This window comes from Harpia harpyja, chromosome 3 (assembly GCF_026419915.1).
Source record: "Harpia harpyja isolate bHarHar1 chromosome 3, bHarHar1 primary haplotype, whole genome shotgun sequence".
Lineage (NCBI taxonomy): Eukaryota > Metazoa > Chordata > Aves > Accipitriformes > Accipitridae > Harpia > Harpia harpyja.
In genome coordinates, this window is record NC_068942.1 from 42,690,126 (window position 1) to 42,706,313 (window position 16,188).

At 39.3% G+C, this 16,188-nt stretch overlaps 1 long non-coding RNA gene across 1 annotated transcript; it reads left to right on the forward strand.

The window, feature by feature from the left end:
• On the forward strand, positions 1-5,672 carry LOC128139115 (uncharacterized). Its single transcript, XR_008234231.1, has 3 exons — positions 1-89; positions 3,919-4,006; positions 5,492-5,672. It is a non-coding gene; the product is annotated as an uncharacterized LOC128139115 (long non-coding RNA).
• The last annotated feature ends 10,516 nt before the right edge of the window (positions 5,673-16,188 follow it).

The window sequence follows — 16,188 nt, forward strand, 5'->3', positions numbered from 1 at the left end:
GGCTAGCTCTGCTGTTGATGCTGAAAATCACTTTTGGGTTCTCATGCATCAGGTCATGGAGGAAGGAACCAACTGCTGTAGCATTTAAGGTGATGAATTATCACAGTTTATATAATCATCAATAACTTGCTGCGTTTATTCGGTATATGTGTGTGTGTTTTACTTTTTTAATCTTTTTGTTTGTTTTAAATCTCGAGCTCTCAAAACAGTCATGGTGGTCTTGGCGGTGCAGCTCCCTTCAGGGTCTGCTGGGTGGTGTAAAAGCGGGAGCAGATCTGATCGGCCCCAGGAGAGGGCAGCAGTGCACTTGCACAAAACCGCTGTCTCCTCGCTCTGTAGGGTATTTCCTTTGGACTTCTTTTGTACCAAGTATCGAATTCCTATAAAAATCAATTTAAAAAGCAGAAGTACACCAACGAATCCCGTCGCAAAACTACTTAAAGTGTATTTATTTGTATTTATAGCTCTAAGGTCCAGGGGCACTGATGTTACATATTTTAACCAGACTTCTCTCCAAGTAAGAAAGTGAAGCTTCTTTTTCATTATGTATCAGCTTTGTCTCCCCTGCAGGTCAGAGGTAATGAAAAAACACCCTGAGAAGTTGGCAATGAAACTAAACTTTCACAGTTTATATCATTGTATTAGCTAAGAGGTGTTTTTAAAAATCCAGTACTTCTGGCTGTTAATATGGCAAGGAGTACTTGTATGCTAATAAGTGAGTCCTGGAAATTTTGTGGTACATTCTGTATATATCAGCTCTTAGTATTTTATATATATGCATATGTATTTTTAAGTTCATTAGTTGATATAAATTCAAATTGTCCTCTGAGACTATATCTGCAGTCTTTTCCTTTCAAGTATGCTTAGCAGTGAGAAATATTCTGGTCAAACATTGCCTTCTCTTCAATGCTTTTGTTCTTAATCGAAGTGTTCAGATGTAATTTACTGAATATTCTGCTGATTAATGAATTAATTTTTTTTTTCCCCTGTGGGATCAAAAGGAATAAAAAGTCTCAACAATTTGTATGTAAAACTTACCAGAATTAAGTCCCATTTAAAAATTATTTAGGTGCTTAGGAAAGTTTTGCTAAAAGACAGTAATGAAGATATTTAGGTTATACTTTTGCTGGTGCTGGTGAAGGGACTTTATGGCTTCTGATTACAATCAGAAGATTGACTGCAGAATATGCAGGCATAAGTGCGTGCCAACAATTTACATGGTTTTTATATTGGTAGAAATGGAGCTGTGGTGTTATGGGTCTCATTAGATAGGCTGGCACATTCCAGGAGATATTGTCTGGTAAAAACCCATCTCTAAGACCTTCTACTTGTCATTGTCTACTCTCTCCCGTGGGTGGCACAGATGACTGGGCTGTGTTTGCTACCTCTGTGACTGCATGCCACTTCCAGTGACTGCAGTAGCCCAGTGCAGAGCTGTGTTGCTGCTGCTGCCACTTGGAGCTGACTGGAGGAAACAAAATAAACAAACAAAATCCCTGAAACACAACAACAACAAAACAAAAACCCCCAACCTGAATCCTATTAGATGTTAAGGGAACAGTTGCAGGGAGACTCCTGACCCATGTAGCAGCAACCTAGTGAGTGCAGAATGGCGTGTCTGGTGGCTGCTGTTGCCAATTTGTTAGAGAAATGCAAGTGTTTGTCACATGGGAGTATTTCCTGCTGTAGCTTCAATGGGTATTAGAACCCAAGAATCCAAGGTATATTATTACTAGGCTGCTATACTTGTGTATAAAATCTGTTATTGCAGGACAGGCATGGTCTTAGATACACAGAAAAGATGTACCTGTACCTGCTAATATCCACAGATTGGCTCTGTTGTGTATAGTCAAAGCAAATGACTGAAGTGGTATGTCTACTGAGTTACTTTCTAGAGTGAAAAAACAGTCTAAGATTGGGAATTCAGAAGGTAAGACTCTCTACTGTGACAGTAACTCACTTCCATTGTGTATGTGTGAATTTATATTTGACATTTCTCTCCCTAGAAAGACAAGCTGAAATCCAGACTCTGGTGCTAAATTTTATGCAGGTTACTATGTATATCTTAAAGTAGCTCCTGTTGACTCTGATTCTGAAGGGATATTAAAAATCCTTTAGTCTTTGCTGTAGAAAGAAGGGTTTACTTTGCTGTTTTGGTTCAGACTTGCTACTCCTCTGATGTAGTGCAAGCTTCTGTGCACCAGCTAGTTTTTGTAAGTCTCTGTGCAGAAACAGCTGCACTTTAGTACTACATTTGTCTTTCAAAATAGCATGCTGTCTTTCAGATGACAAAGTGCTAGATACCTGTGAAGTCCTTTTGAACAATTTTGATGTTTTAGCTAATTATCTTAAATATTATTTATGTGCAGTATGAATAGTTACCTAACACTTTAAAATGTGTTTTGTTGTTTTTTGACTTCTATCATTATTACTTGTGGGCCCAATCTAAGAATTGTTAAGTAGTGTAACAATATTCACCTCTCCTGCTGGTGGTATACCTATATGTAAATTGTGTGCGTGTATACACATAGATAAACATATCTCAGTCTACAAAACCAGAACTTCATTACCACATATTTCTATGTATGGGCGGAGAGAATGCTGATTTGAAGGCACGAGATTTGCAAATGATTTTGACCACAGAGATGTCTGTCCTCTGCCATGTTTTCCTGTGGTGCTGTAGGTCTGACATCAGTCAGTTCAAAACAAAAACTAGCCCATTTGTTAATCATTTTAGTGCTTTTGTGACATCTTTTTTTGGTAAAAGATCATGTCTGCAGATGGTAAAATGATCCGTCAAGCAGGCAGGGATGGTAACGAGGCTTTACACTGCCAGAACACAGAACTGGAACTGGACCTTATATTCCTTGCAGAGCCATTGTAGAATAGAATTTCCTGATGGTGTGGTCTTTGAAGAAACCTGTGTTGAATACTGCTGTCCTGCCTCTTCCTGGGGGGAAAACTTAGGATCTGCATTGGAAGGTTAAGTTCATGGTATAAATAATGCTGTCTTTAGAGTAGTGGCAGCTGGCAGCTTTTTCTCTTTTCCTCCAGACTCGTTTGTTTAGGTTATGGGTCTCTAATACACAACGTGCTTGCAGTTACAAGATTGATTTCTAGCCTCGTATTTAAAAATTGCCAGGGAAAAAAAACTGGTCAGCATCTCCAGGAAAGTATTTTCTTTTGGGGTCAAAATCTTGTGTGCTGCTTCATATTCTCCCTTGTCTGCTTTGGATGTAAGGTTGTACTTTTATACAGAGAAGGGTGAACTGTTTTACTTTTACACATCAATAGCAGATGTCAGGGCTCTGACAATTGATTTCCCACTGGAAGAAAAATGGGTGACATAGACCATAGGAATCATCTTTTTAGTAGACTTTTATATTAAATACACAAGGCTTTGAACAGATGTAGAGATCAATGATAATGCAGGAAAAAACCCTTCTCCAGAAATGTCAATCTGGAAATCAGTGTTTCTCTTTCAGAAGCAACACTTTATCTTTGAAGTTTATAGCAACTTAACTAAAGACACAGTGTCACAGGGCTACTAACACCTCATTTCTCAAAGTCTATATCCTGCTTGCATCCAAAGGAAAGTAATTGGTGAGACTTGTGTGCAGGAAGCATTCTAATTATGTGAGTGTGGTTCTCAGAAATGCACAGTAAATGAACACAGTGCTGTCTTGGAGCATGAGCTTCCTCAATTATCTTGTATGCATTGTGTGCTGTAGACGTACCCTTTGTAAAAATACTGTTTGAATGATGCAAGAGTGACTTGCTTAGTCTCCTGCCCCACCCCTGTCATCTTTGAAGATGTGTGGTGGAATTTCTTGTTTCAACTGTTCTTTTTTTTTTTTTAAAGAAAAGGGAATGAAAGTTTTATGAGATAAGAATTCTTCCTTCTGAATCCTCTTTCAGGGAGAACACAGCAGGAGGAGGAAGTTCAGCCCAGTGTATGCAGACTACTGTGGGAGGCTTCCTGTTATTGAGGTGTAAAGTGTTGAGAGTAAGTTTCTTTTGAGGTTTTCAGGAGCACATCCTGAAGGAAGGGTGAGAGGAGGGAAAGTTACCATGGGAAAGCAGTCTCCATATATCAGTGCATTCTGTAGAGGGTATGTGTGGGTTCTTTGATTTGTTTGGTGGCAGGGGGAAGGGTTTGAAGGGAAATTAAAGATACAAATCTACAGATACCTAGTCTCATAATGATACTGTATATCATCTACGCATATCTTGGTTACTATTTGTATGCTGTTTCATATTTTGGATACTTGGAGATGTATCATTGTGGCCTCAGTCTTAAATTTTATTCTTAGACTACTGTGCCTTTGGTCATTCTAATTGCATGTGTATACTGATATTTATGATTGAAGGCAATGCCAAGGTTAATCTGCTGGAATGCCTGTTTTGCATCTCATAGATGGCTCCATAGGTGCTGTGCTTCATGGAGCCCTTCTAGGACCTAGTTTTCAGACGGCTTCTCTTCTGGGCACTGAATAGAAGTCAGGAACAGTGAACTGTGGTCAGTCATAATTACCAGCCTGTAGATTTCAGTACATGTGCCTAGTGCTGAAATCTCCTCATGGGAATAGCAGTGCAGATCTATCCCATATCTACAAACTAATAAAATTACCTTTCTGCACAGTTTATGATCTGTCATTTCTGTGTACCTGTGGAAGACACTGAAGTAAAAAGATATTTTAGACCAAGACATACAACACCTACTAGGAAACAATGAACTGTTTCTGGAAAGAAATATTAGATAAATCACTAAATTAAAACAAAACTACAGATAGAGTGGTCTTATTCTTAGCAGTATTTTGTGAGAAGGTCTTCAAAAGTCTAAGAACAACTGAAATTGCTTGTGTGCATTGTGGAACTGAAGCAGTAATTGTTTCACATACAAGATGTAATATATCAGTTTGCAGTTCCAATAAAAAAAAAAACCAAACAAAAAACCCCACCAAAAACCCCAATCAACAAGACTTTAACTCTCAGCTTAATTAGATGGAAATTGAAAGAGGAGGTAGGATATAGAAGATGGTTTATGGGCTTGGTTGAGCTATCATTTCCCTGAGTGAAGCATTTTCTAATTGGGGCCTGGAAAGCTCTGCAGGTCCCAAGGAAAGAAGAATAGCTAAAGTAACTGGCTGTAGGATAATACAAATTCTGTACTATAACCTTGTGGGAAATCAGGAAGGACGACAGAACTCTGTATGAAATGGTTAAGAGCTTCCAGAGGCTACCAGACCACAGGGTTTAAGCTGTACTAATTAACCAGCAAGATGTAATTGTGTGTTGTCTGTAGTTTTTGGTTTGTTTTTTTTCTTTTTCCCTACCCAGGTAACAACTGAGTGTAAGTTGACTAATAGCATTTACTTGTTTTCTTTATAAAACATGTCTGTTTTCCTAAAGCTAACAAACAGTGCAATTATGTCAGCTGGTAGAGCATCCTCACCTTGAATACTGAACATATTTTATCATCTCTGTTCAGAATGCCAAGTGTGAAAGAAAAGGAAAATACAGATCATCACCAAGGGTGTGTAAGGTCAAGGTCTAGGAGAACTTCTGTGAGAAGTAACATAAAGGGTAAGTGTTGTACAGTGATAAGTCAGTGAAGTGAAATTGCTCCCACAGGTTCTGGATAAAATTAAAATAGTAGATGAATGTCTTCATACAGTGTAGCTCTGCAAGTATACTGTGTCCAAGAGAGAAGTACTTCTGACTTGAGATTGTCCCCTAAAAATTTCTTTTAGGAGGATTACAAGTATTTAGTAACCTTTCTCACAGGCAGTTGCATCCATTCACGCAGTCATCAGTCTCAGCCTGAATGAGGGAGGATCCTTTTCAGTAGAAATTTTAAGAATGGTTTTAACAAGTTTCTTTCTCAAAAAAAAAAAAAAAAAGTTAAATGGAGATGAAAGAAATAAGGGGAAAAGATTTTGCAGGTCATCTATATTTTGTTTTGGAATTCTTCTTGACCTACATAGAATTCAGTCCAAAGAGATTATGCTATGGGGCAGACTCACCAAGGCATTGAAGAATCTGTTCATTGATAGTTGCACATGGGAAATGTTTACTGTGCAGGAGTATACCATGATAGGAGGTTAAAAAAGCTTATATTGGGTAAATAAATGAAAGCAGGACTTTAGAGATAAAATAAACATTACAATCAGGTGTAGACCTGTTACTTACTCAATTGTTTTTTTCTTGGGGACAGCATATATACTGTATGTACTTGGAAATCCATAGGTATAGACTGAGGAATATAAACAGTGACTGTACTGAAGGATAATGCCAATGTCATTGAAGGAAATCAGAGGGCCTTAGAAAATTTACTAAATAATCAAAACCACAGTTGCCTAGCCAGAGGGGGGGGGGGGGGGGGAGAAAAACCCAAACCAAAAAAACCCCCACAAACAAAACCCCCCACATGTGTATGTGTCTATGGATCTTTCAATTTGAAATAGCAGGGATTGATTAATTGAGGTGGTAGGTTGCAAAATAGACATTTGTCTCCAAAAAACAGTCTTAGGTTCCAGAAATGAAGTTAATTTTAAATTTATTAAAGTTATGTGCCTTGCCTTTACAGTATAGAATATAATGGTACTTAAGTGTACAGTTGTATCTAGGCCAGTATGTTGTTTCTACCTGTTACCAGTAACACGGAAGACAGTGATGTTCTGAATGTTAAACTGGTATCTTCTGTCTTATGCATCTAGTGGGTCGGGGTCTCATCTGGAAAGATTTAAAAATCTTTTGTCCAGGAAGACTTAAAGTCATTGATGTATATTTACTGCATGAAACTATTTTATTTTTTTTTAGTGAGTGCACAGTTTTTGCAGGCACAGCACCTTCTGACAAGGAATTCCATAACTTAATTGTTAACTATGTGAAGAAATACCTCCTGTGTTAATTTTGAACCTGCCTTTTAGAAATTTTGATACACAAAAATCCTTGTTTTAGGACAGATTGCAAATGCTATGCCCCTTCTGGCAGTCATGACATTATAGACTTCTAATATAACCCACCTCAGCCATTTCTTCCAGCCTGAGGAGTCAACATCTTTTTTTTTTTTTTTTTTTAAAGTTTTGTATGTACAAATTGACTGTACAGAAATTGTTCTATAGCTTTGACCATCCTTGTCATCATTCTTTGTGCCTTTTCTAGCTCTAACAAACTGTACAGAGTATTGAGGAATTAGGCACACTATAGATTCTTACGTTGTGGCAGAGTGCCCAGAGTGTGCTGTATTTGACTTGTGGCTCAATAGTGAGCTGTTCTCAAATAATTCCTGGTTATACCCCAAGATCTTGTTCTTGACTGATAAGTACTTCAGAGACTGAAGTTGTACATGCAAAGTTAGGATTTTTTTAATGTATGTAACTTTGTCACACATTTTACCTGCTGTTTAATGTCTTATGAGTCCGTTTCTCTCTCTCTCTCTCTCTCTCTCTCCCCCCCCCCCCCCCCCCCTCCCCTGACCCCCCTCTTCCTCTCATCTTCTGAAAACCTCCAAAACAAAAAACGGGAAAGATGACTCCTACTGAGTTCAGTTATGTGGGAAGAATAAAGTTCAGTTCCCAAGCTTCTCTGCAAGTCAATTGGAAATTGTCACTGAGACTCTCTACCACCTTACAATGCCCTTTCAGTAGGTGGACTGAGAGGAGCTTGCTTCAGGGGAGAGCTTGGAAAAAATCCATTACTTCCAGGTTCCAAATTCTAGCGCTGATGAGATAACTTGGAATGCACTAGAAATGTAATGTAACTGATATTAAATGGCTTGATGGAAAGAAGTTTCACTGGAAAGAGGTTACTAAGTGGCCCTGATTTCTTTGTGACTTGCTGGTAGTGGCAAGTAGTGCTACAGGAACTGGAAAAGATGTTATTACAAGTTTTGTATGCAGTATATCCACAAAGAATGTGGCTGTCCCTAAAGAGGATATGAGCTTGGTACTTGCAGTTAAAAATAATTTATTTGGGCTTAGCTAATGCTGCAGAATCTGGGGGGCTGTTTTGCTGCTGGCCTGTGGTGAGCTGCAGTATGCAAGGTGTGGTGTAGAAGAAATGCATAGCTTTCTGATTGCTTGCTCAATGTGTGCCATGGATATGTTCTATTAGTTGTGTTACAGTAGATATAATCTAAGGATATAAGCAATGCTGTAAAGATATTTTATCTAAACCGTACTAGTCTTAACATGTTAGATGTATCCTACCCATTAGGAGTGAACTCATAAATGTTCCAATTTAAAGTCTGTGAGTATTTCTTAAAACATTATTAAGAGGCTATGCTGGCTTGTGAAACCAACTGTTTCCTCTTCATTTTCTAAGTTCAGAGATGTGACCAGCATTTATGTTGTTTGCATGACAGCTTTGGGATGATGGCACCAGTGGAGGGGTAGCTATGTCAGCATCAACCTCTGGGTCTATAACTAGCACTGCTATACCTGCATGGAACAGTGCCTGAGACAATAAATCCTGTTTGATGGCCCAGCAGTGCCTTTCTTGTGCCGAGTTATGTGCAGCTTTGCTCACCTGTAAAGCTTACAGTAAGCATGACACTTGGCTAGTATAGTTTGTTGTGGTAACTTGGCCAAGCTTGCTTAACTGGCCAACCAAACAAGCTGTAGACAGCTCCAGATTTGCTGTGCGTCATGGTGTAGCTAGCAAGTAGGCAAGACTGGCCACGGAGTAGGAAGACACACCCTGATAGAACTGATGCAAAGCCTATTTAATTCTCTAGAATTATTTTTATGGAATGTGGATTAGGTGCTAAATCCTGGAATGGCATTTAAAGGTTTCTTATCTAAGAACATTCAAATCTCCTGAGACACAAAGTGTACCTCTTCAGTTCATTTTGCTGAGCCAAAACAAACCCATTGACTTAAAGTATGAAAATAATATGCATGTTAGAATTTTTGGTAATTTATAAGTATTCTGGGTCAGACTTGTGATGTGACTACCTAACAATCTGAAGGATGAATCAGGCACTGTCTTGTTATTTTGGGGTGTATTAACTTGACTATGTCCTTTAATATTCCTGATGTTAATGGACAAATTACAAGACTTCATTTATTTGGCTTTTCCACTGCATTTTGTTTCAATCTGCCATACCACCTGCTTTCCTGTAGGAGACTCTTTGCATGCACATCCCTTTTCATGGACAGTGGTCTGGGTTGGTTACTGCCACTGGCTTTTTGTCAGGCTGGATGACAGGTAGGTTGTCATCCTATGCTGCCACCCATCTGTGGCTGGCTGTGGTGTGAAGGGTTGGGATGGTGGAGTGGAAAAGCAGGAATTTGCTCTGTATTAATGTGACAGCAGAAGTGTCCTGCCCAGCTTCCAAAATGCTTGAGAGTAGTGCCAGGTGCGTTAAAGCTAAGGCCAGTAATAAACTGTTTCACCATGGTATCCTTTTCACAGGGCAGTCCTTCAAGCTATGTCCACTTCAGTAGAAGTTGGGCTAAGTGGAAGGACTTAAGATGTTTAGATTGCTAAAGAAATTTTTTTTTCTTTTCCCCTGGAAACAACTGGTTGGGCTGAATGTTTTGTTTAGCCTTTGTTCTTGGAGGAAGAGGTTTTTTTTGTAGTCTGGAGGGGAGGAAAAAAAAAAGCATTAACTGTTGATGGTTTTTTTTTTCTGCTTTAAGGAAAGATCTGTCTGTAATAAGCTTGAAACTACTTTGACAGCTGGAAACAGTGCCATAATGTATGGACTCTTAAAATAAGAAATACATGATCTTGAAATCCTAAGTTTGCATTTGTCAAGGGTTTCTACGGCTGATATTGTTGGTTTTGGCTTTTTTGGGAGTATTATAAACGGAGTGATGCTTTCTCGTATTTATGAAAGAAATTGGTTTAAATACTGTAACTGGCTTCTTTGTCATATAAGACTTCAACTAAATAAATGTCTTGTATGCTTCTTTGGCTCTATAGGCTGTGACTAACAAGTCCCATCTTATTTGAGAGACATATGTAATAAATCCTGAGTGACCCTCACTACAGGTGGTTAATCTTTCTTTAAAGATTATTGTATGGTGATAAAAATATTAAACTTTATAGAGATATCTTGTATGTTTTTCATCCTTCTCTTACCTGATTCTTCCTGACTAAAAATTTTGGCATGAAAATGCTACTTTCTGTGTAGGTGTTCCTCTGATCCTTCTGTTTTGTTCTTCACCTGAAGCAGCAGCAGCATTATCCCTATAAAATCAGAGTTGGCTGCTGTATGAATAATTAAAGTGTTACAAACTGAACTATGATTTCAAATGGACAGAGCAAAAGCAGATAGAACGCTTCAAAAATTGGCTTTCAAGGAATATCTCTATACTAGTAAAGCAAAGTGAAAAGAAAAACTAATAATGCTGTGTATATAGCACTGATTATTATTATTTTAAAGTTGTTTTCAGATGTAGTTTTGAGATTGTCCCAAGGCTTCCAGCCTGACTTCAAAGGTTAAATGATACTCTGTAGATCTGTGTTCGTGCTTGCATGTGCATGCCCAAATGCCAGAGAGGGACTCTGTATACGTACAAAGAATGGTCAAAATACAAGTCTTGAGGTGTAACCTCTTGTCCTAGTATGTTTTCCATGTTCTGGGGAAAAGCAGAGTGGTACACAATAGTCCATCACAGCTATATATAGATATAACACCATATATATATATATATATATTAAAAAAAAATAAAAGTAGCATTAAGGTGGTGAAGTCAAGCCCTCAAAATTTAGGAGATGCCAGAACAAAGGTTTTCTTCAGAGTTTTAATTCAGCTCCTTTATGTGGATTGCATTATGATACAGTTTTTGGTTGCAGGGTTGAGTCCTTTCTCCCGCCCTCCTCTCCTCTGCCCTGCTACCCTCGTACATTAGCAGAGAAAATACAGGGAGCAGAAGAGTGCTGGTCTTCCCCCCTCTGCCCCCCACTGCCTGATGCAACAGTAACTTCTGAATGAGGAACAACTACTGCAGATTTACAGATGAAATTCTTGGGAATTTAATTGCCACATCCCAACAAGTTTATGATGGTATTTTTCATGGCTTAGGCAATTGTGGGTGTGTTTTCCACAGAAAATGTGTAAAGCCACATACCTGACACCACATTCACCGAGTCGTTGGAATTTCAAAGCCACGAAGGCATACAATCACTCAACCTGATTATTGTTCAATTCAAGGTACCTTGTTTGCTCTCACTCTTGGAAATGCTTAAATTGTTCAAATGCTGAAACTTTAAAAACTGCTTTGTCCTGTTTCCCCTCTCCCATACCCACTTAAAAACAAACAAAAAAAACCCCTGCCCCAAACCCCCACAATCTTCTCCAAGGGAAGCCTTTGGGCTAGAAAGTCTAGGAGTGCTCTGCCTGTGTCTGCTGAAGAATATTGTACCTGCTATGGTTGAAAGTGGGCTTTGCTGGGCAGGGTGTGGCTTTTTATTTACTTATTTATTTGGCTTTATGTCTGGTAAGGAACTTCCCCTGTGCGCTGCCCTTCCGCGCTGCAGTGGTGAGGACCAGTGCGGGCACTGTGGCCAGCTGCTCCAGATGAGGCGGGGCAGTGAGTGCCAAGGTGAAAGGGTAAAGAGGGAGGAATATACTGTAGAGGATTTTCTGTGACCTTAAACGATTCACGCCCATAGGTAGTTGCTGTACGTAATAGACATTGAGTTTTAATTCTGACACACCTACTTGTGCTGGGTATTTGGGGAGTTAGCAGATAAATTAAGCAATGGCTGTGTAGTAGGACAGAAGAATTATGTGTGTGTTGCTGTTACATTTCTTTCAGAGTATCTTTTTTTATTAAGACTATGCTTTCATAAAGAAATACCATATGTAGGCCAAATTCTGCACTTATGGATATAAAGAAATGCTAATTCTTTTCAGGTCAGGACTTTCAACTCTGACTTTTGATAGTACCAATTTCTCTGCTGGGTTGACTTTATGAAAACAGTATATGAAAATTTTCACAGATTTCAACAGCAGCATGCATGTGTTTTAAAACTTCCATATAAACATAGATGATGTTCTGCTTTAGTTTACACCACTATAAATGCAAAATAAATCTTACTGGCAGTATAAACTGAATTTGATTGTGACAATATTGGACAACCCTTCTTCCTGTTGAAGCCAACTTTGGCAGAACCAAGCCTTTAGGTTAGAATTGCGTATTACAAATGGGAACAGAATCTGACTGGCAGGGATTTTTCTGTTTGTTTGCTTTTAACATCTGTAGCCCAAACTTTCAGCCTTAAGGAGACTAAAGCTATGCCCCTAAATCCAGTAACTCCCAGAGTTACCTAAGGAAACACTAGACATAGGGACCCATATGGAATTTAGGCTATGTGAATCTAGGCTTACACAGCTATATTGCAGCACTCAAAAATACTCCAGTCTGCTTTTCCAAGGTGTCCTGTAGTTATAGGCTCTCAGCCTTTAGTGACTCTGCATTAGCTATATAATCCTACGCTGATTCTAGATGCTTTCTTTACAATATTCAAGTCTCAGCAGCCATTGCTTCCTAAATTTTTTTCCAGTCCTGTCTGATACCTGTGGTGCCTCTCTCTTCCCAGTCTTGTTTCCACAAAGTATTCAATAGCATAGCTCACCTTTAGCAAATGAACAGTATCAATGATTATGCATAGACAAATGTTTTAGTGTCTTGCTGAACTAGGGTTTACTTTACTTGATATGATTTTTGAAAACAGCGTAGGGCTTCCATAAACCTTTAAGCAGAGGTATGAGGATATTTTTGTGTAAGAATATGGCCTGAAAACAAAGCTTTGCTGGTGGGTTAGAGTGTATATTTGGGGGTGTGTGTGTGGAATTAAATATGCAGTAACTGCAAAATGAATGCCTATTGTCCCAGCATTCTTAATGCTATGCTAACAAGTAGGCCAGACTTGGATGTCCCCAGCACTCCAGTTTGGAATAGTGCCCAGCTTTGGAATATAACATGCTTACGTTTGTATCTGGAATACAAGTGGGATTCTCATGTTCAATAATCAGAAGGAGGGAGTGTGAGTGAGGGAAACAGCTGCATGTCTCTGGCACTAGGCTTTGCATACTGACCCCTGTTGTGTAACCTCCCTGCTCCAGAACTTTGAATCCATTTCAGGAGGTGGGCATTTATTTAGCTGGGAAAAGTGTTAGCTAGTGAATTATTCCAAGTATATAAATAGAGTAAGGGAATCCGTCGCTTGTCTGATAGGAGAGTGATCTTAAGCAATAAGCACCTCTCACCCACAGCAAATGCAAGCACATTTCAAACCATTCTGTGCTATCCTTCCCCTTCCCCCTAAGTGGATTTGGCCAATGCCTATGTCTAGAAGAATGACAAGAGTGGATGATTGTGATTGCTGGGAGAAATTATTACTGTGTGGGGAGGGAAAAGATTTTAATAAAAAGAACTTGGAGAAGAAGTAGCCAATGGCTAGGAAAGAGTAAGAAGCTGTTGCAAGGCCAAAGGGGAGTGGAAAAAACCACAGGTCAGCTATGCTTGCTGATAGCATTTCTGAAGAGTCGTAAACTGGGTAAGGATCAATCTTAAGGCTTTATTTTGTGGCCATTGTCTGCACAGGGTTCCTGAAAGCTGGATTCCCACTGCTTGCGTTTTGTAGCAAGATGCTGATGCTTGCAGGAGCCAGGCAGGGAGAATCTCCCCTAAGAAAATAATTTGGTAAGCTATTCTACTTTGTGCAAGCTGGAGCATTGTGGCAGCAGCTGCAATATTGTTCTTTGTAGACATTTTTATTCTATCAAAGTTGTTCTAATGCCTTTAAATCATATTTCATAAGGGCTTTAGCCATAGACGCCAGATGGGAGGGAGCATTCTGCTGTAAGATGGGCAAACCTTTTGGGTTTTGCAAGTAAGTGCAGAATTCAACACATGTAAGACACTGTCCTTAGTAGGTAACTGATCTTACACCTAGTTTTATCAAGTTTTGCTCAGTTTAAAAACTGTAGTGCTTGGTCACTCCTGAGCATGACAGATGCCAAAACATTTTAAATGCTATGAGGTTTCCTTGGGTATGTTTGGTGAGAATTTTTCTGATGTTGAAGATGCCTGTGCCTTCTTTTTTCAAATATACAGGCTGGCATGCTCCTAGCTGGCTGTTGACCTTTAAAACAAACAAACAAAAATAAAAAACCAGTGCAAGCAGGCACTGGAAAGATAGCGAGGTAGGGAACTTGGATTTTCTGTATGTGGCACAGTTGGCATGATGGAGACCGTAAGCTTTATCTGATGATGTTCTATTTAGACTTGTATTCTACTCTCAGCTCTTGGGTAGCAATCCTTTCTGTCCTGCCAGCCTCAGATCTGAAGATGGGTTAAATATGTAGTATCCATGAATGCTACTTGTGCAATGTGGGGGAAAGAGTGTGTGGTTCACAGGTGTACTGATTAGGAAGCTTGAGCCTCTATAGCCTACTTGAGCTCACTAGTAACAGCTGTTAACTGTGGGTTTTGGAATGATGCCTGTGGATATTGGGGTAAATAGTAGCAGTAGTACTGCTAAAGTCAGTAGGCCCATGTTACTAATACACATGAAAGATGAGAGTCTGGCTCTGTGTATGTGCCTGGTAAACCCTGCACTAGGCAGTCCTTCTTGGAATGGCACAAGGACTCTACAGGATAGTCCTAGAAATAGCCTAATAAGCAGCATCAGTGGTAGCAAAAAATATGGGCCTTGCAGCAAGCAGTATCCCATCCGCCTTTTTCTTTGCTTGGAATTTCATAATAAACTTTGACAAGTTCTTCTTAGCTGCTTTCTGTTGAGGCAGCACAGAGTAACAGTGTCAGCAAAGGCCTGTCAACTCAAGCAAAAGCCTGAGGTTTTGTAGAAGACTTGACACAAGGGCTTAGATGCGTGAGAAGAATGGCTGGGGGAAGAGTTGTATGGCAGAGCTTCCTGCTGGAGGGGTGGCTTCTGCAATAGAAGGAGTCCTGACAGCAAAGCTGCTCCACCCTTGTTTAAAAAACAAACAAGAAACCACTCCCCCCTTCCCTCACCCCCCCCCCCCCCCCCCAAAAATGCACTGCCCATGGCAATGCTGTTTCTATGTAAGGGATTTTACCAATGCGGTTATCTCTGTTAAAAAGTATCAGCAAAATTACTCTGAAGGGGAGAATTCTGGCCTGAAAGCCTGTTTGGATTGGGGAAATTTGTATTGTATTAGCTCCACAGGTGCAAGTTGTTGGGGTGATTTGGGGACAAGTAAATCAGGGTGGCTCCACTGTGACATCAACTGCAATAACTTACTCTAATAGATTCCCAGGATCAGTTTTGTGTTATACCAGTACCGCATGTGTCCACTGAAATTTGCAGTCATCAACTTTTAAAGTTAGGCTTGACCTAAACTGGTATTTTAGGCAGGTCAGTCTGTACCTTTCTGTTGTTTCCCTCCTCTACCAAAGTTGGATGGGAAATGGAAAAACAATTTTGTGACACTTTTAAAGCTGTTTCTGTTCAGCAGGATTTAAAGCATAGCTAAACAAAAGGAGTCTTATTTCTCCCTTACTTGCATTTTCCTCTGGTGTTTGGCCAATCAGTGCAATAAAATGAGCTAGTGTCGTCTTATCCCCTCACTAATTCCAAACTGCTGTTTATGTGGATGTTTTCCTTTCCACCTCAACCATGCCATCAGGTTTTATTTTTCTTGCTCTGAACTTTTACAAAGTGGAAGATATTTTAAATTCCAGATTGTTTTGAAAATAGTGGAACAAAACAGAAGGAAAAAAAAAGCTGCAATGCTGTAATTCTTTTATATTCATATGGAAGAGATTTCACAAATAATATTAAACAAAAAAAAGTTAGCAGGTGAGACATTTTCTGGCTAAATCTAATTTTCAGTGTAGTTAAAAAAAAAATAAAGACCGGTTTTGTTGTAGGCTGTGTAACTCCTGTTTGTGCTAAGAAAGTAGCCTAATTCTGATAGTGTTTGTTCCCTTGGCCTTAAAAAGACCAAAATACACTTTATAAACGAGGAAGCTTGAATACTGAAAGAAAACAAGCCGTTACTCTCAAGTTGTGTCTGGACAGCTCACTTCTGCCTCCTCTATTAAAAAAAAAAATTCTCCATAGTGGAGTCAGGAGATAGTCACAGTGAAATATCCTTTCCTTTCTTTGAGGTGGTCTCATCAGGAATGAAGGAAAGGTGAAGCTGTTCAAATCAACAGTAAAATTCAGTTAACACTCTCT